The sequence below is a fragment of the Sceloporus undulatus genome, chromosome 2 (assembly GCF_019175285.1).
Source record: "Sceloporus undulatus isolate JIND9_A2432 ecotype Alabama chromosome 2, SceUnd_v1.1, whole genome shotgun sequence".
Lineage (NCBI taxonomy): Eukaryota > Metazoa > Chordata > Lepidosauria > Squamata > Phrynosomatidae > Sceloporus > Sceloporus undulatus.
The window spans coordinates 3,753,775-3,757,145 of NC_056523.1; the positions used below are offsets into that span (position 1 = coordinate 3,753,775).

General features: G+C 41.9%; 1 protein-coding gene across 2 annotated transcripts in view; it reads right to left on the bottom strand.

The window, feature by feature from the left end:
• LOC121922984 (zinc finger protein 883-like) overlaps nucleotides 1–3,371 on the bottom strand; it is a 19,287-nt gene that overhangs the window by 11,536 nt on the left and 4,380 nt on the right. For both annotated transcript variants that reach the window (XM_042453028.1, XM_042453027.1), the window contains exon 2: nucleotides 2,130–2,321. The gene's annotated coding sequence lies outside the window, so the exon portion shown is untranslated. The remainder of the gene's footprint in view (nucleotides 1–2,129; nucleotides 2,322–3,371) is intronic.

The following is a 3,371-nucleotide window of genomic DNA, read 5'->3' on the forward strand; positions in this document are numbered from 1 at the left end:
GTATGGCTCTCATCCAGGAGATCAGTTCGGTGGACAGGGAACAGCCACTTCCTCAAAGGAGTCTGGGAGATAAAAGGGATAAAATGACAAATTTTGCTAGAACTTCTCTGAAAGTATTTCCCTACAAACACAATTGCTTGGGTGGCTTTTCCATATGCTTTTAAAAATGCTGTTTTGGTAGAATTCACGATTTCACATGAGCAAAAGAACAGAGTCTGCAGTCTGCATACATGGTCTCCTAGGATTAGGCCTCTGCTGTTACTGAGTTGACTCTGAGGGACAAAGGAGAGGGAAAAGAGGCTTTCTAGGAGCTATATCACCCTGGAGTGATATAGGGACACTGCCAGAGAGAGGAAAAGGAGAGCAGTTACTGGGCAGCCATTTTGACTGGTGAATGATTGAAAAAATTTTTCAGCTAGGTAAAAGTACAGCAGAGGCAGCAAAGAAGCAGCAAACTTTGTCTTTACAGGTTCTCCTTTACATGTTTTGTTTTTTTTCCCCCCCAAAAAGGACTTTTAGGGGTTTCTTGCTCAGAGGAAGTGAACTTATCCTCAGAACGAGCTAGCAGCCAGGACATCTTTATAAAGTTGTATCCCCAGAACACTGACCTCAGTGACAGCGATTAGTGTAAAGGCCAGGTCAACAGGCCCTTTTACATTCGTGTTTACCAGAGGATTTTTTTAGGAGGAAGCCAACAGTCCTGTTTCAGTGATTACTTAAGACTTCTTAGTATGGACACTGACAGAACTGCTTCAGTCACCTGCAACACTTGTGGGATGTTTGCCTTCTTGCCTACAGATTGGCAAGCACATGCACCAAGTGCAAGTTGGTAGCACTCTTGGAGGAGAAAGTCCAGCAGCTGGAGTTCAGAGTAGCTACATTTCAGCATATTAGGGAGCAAGAGGATTTCCTGGACTGAACAGAACTAACGATCTTGGATGAGTACCACACAGAGGAAGTTGCTAGGTCACTTCACATATACAGAAGGCAGACAGATGGAGGAACGTCACACAGAGAAGTAGGGAAACAAGGGATTATTCTGGGAACTTGCAGCTAGAGAATCAATTTGAAGCTCTTTCCCTTGTCAAGGAAGACGAGGAAGAGCAGCATGGACAGACTTCAGGGACAGAGCAGGAGAGCCTGAGAGTCCCAGCCGAGGGAACAGTCACTGCTAAGCCTCAGAGGAGGTGTGTGATCATGGTGGGAGACTCCTTGCTGATGGGTACAGAAGCAGTGATTTGCAGGTCTGACAAGATGTCTCGAGAGGTGTGTTGTCTCCCAGGGGCAAAGATCTGTGATGTGACAGAGAGGCTGACAAGACTGGTCAAGCCTACTGACCAAGACTCCTTCCTTTTGGTCTATTTGGGAATATCAGAAGGGATTATGAAGCTGTGGGTAGGAAGCTGAAAGAAATGGATGCACAGATTGTCATTTTGTCTCTTCTGCCAGTCCAAGGAGAGGAAAATAGCAGAGGTGAATAACTGGCTCTGCAGATGGTGCCGCTGGGAACATTTTGGATTCCTTGATCATGGTTTGCAGTTCGACTTCAAGTTGGTCAGGCGAACCGAAAGGACGTGTTTGCAGCAGCGCTGCAACGGGTCTGCGAAACGTGGGTAAAGCTGCTTCAAATTTACAGCTCAAGCAGCAAAATACTCCACAAGAAGTGGTCTTCAGAGGGAGCTTCCTTCCTTATATTTTGCCTTCGGGAAATACAACGCTGGAAGAAGGTAAAAGGGAAAGCCATCCACAACCATGTTTGATGCTGCGGGTTGCTCCGTGAAGGGTCGCAGCCAATTTACTATAGCTCTAAGAAGATTTGAAATGCGCCTGAAGGGGCTTGAGGGTACATACCCAGCCCCATTAGCTGAAGTTCTAATGCTCAGTATTAATTTCAATATAGAGCTGTTCTTGGAAGTTTAAGCAGAATAGTAAAGAAAGTGGTTTGTTTAAAACAAAGGACTGGGACTCTTTTAAGTTATCAACTACTAAAGTGATTGCAGAGCTGCATCAAGCTACTGGACTGGGAGGTGGAACAGGATTACAGAACTGTGAGATTTTTCCATTATTGAAATGCTTGCTTATTTATTTTGCACAACCTTTTGCTAAAAATCAAACAAAGAGAAACTTACCCTGGGAGAGGAACTGCACTGCTCATAAAGAGCTTCTCGGTCTTGCTGGTCAATGACGGAATAAATTTTTATATATATAAGCTTCTTGGTGTAGAGCGGGTGGCTATACTGCGCAGCGGCAGCACCTCCTCTGGTGAGATTAATTTCAGGGCAAGCAGCAACCAGGGATCTCTGGGAGTTGTAGTCTTCTGGCTAAAGGGGACAAACATCGTTAGTAGAAGCAGAAGTAGCTTGCAGGGGTTTGCCAAAACAGCCAATTCAGACTAATTTTCACTTTGAATCAATCACAGATCTGTATATTAGTTGTTGAGGTCAGTAAAACCATTAAACATATTATTTGGAGTACTCTTTCCTACTCTGTTATGGACACTAGAAAAAAAACGCAACAACAAAACGCTAAAATGGCTCAACAACTGCAAAGAAGATCATCAACAGACCAACAGATACCTCCTGAAAAGTTTGCTTCTTATCTTGAAGAAATAAAAAAAAAAATTACTAGTCATCTTAGCGAACAGATGGACAATTTAAATAAAGAAATGAAAACTTTTAAAGCTGAAATTAAGGAAGAATTACTGGAAGATATGAAGGTAATTAATTCTCCTGTTGAAAAGATTGCATTAGATATAAGTAATATGAAAGAGAAAATAACCAAGTTAGAAGAAAAACAGGAGGATGTACAAGGGGATGTAGAAGAACTCAAAGTGAGACAAAATTACTATGAGATAGACCATCTGATTTGGGAAGCGAAATTAAGAGAAAAATGTATTAAGATCAAAGGGCTTTCAGAAAAAGAAGGAGAGGATTTGTACTCAAGAATAATACCAGACTTGGCAAAATTTCTAGGAATAGAGGAACAAAAGTGTTTAATGAGACGGACAGAATGTTCAGATTAAACACAAAATTTGCTAAACAGAAGAAAACCGCTAGAGATATTGTGGTATATTTCTTAAGAAAAGAAATGAGAGATCGGATTTTGAGACTCCATAACGCAACACCGCTAACGATAGACGGGCAGGAGATACAACTTTTTAAGGATGTATCGGCTCAAATTCTGAAACGTTGCAAGGAATACAAATTTTTGACCGCAGAGCTAAGACAAGGTAACATCTCATGTAGGTGGCTGATGTCGGAGGGTATTGTGTTTTGGTTTAGAAAGAAAGAAATTGAATTAAGATCATTGCAACAAGTTAACACCTTTGCTTAGATGACAAGACTCTCCTAGACCGACTATTAAAGGACTAC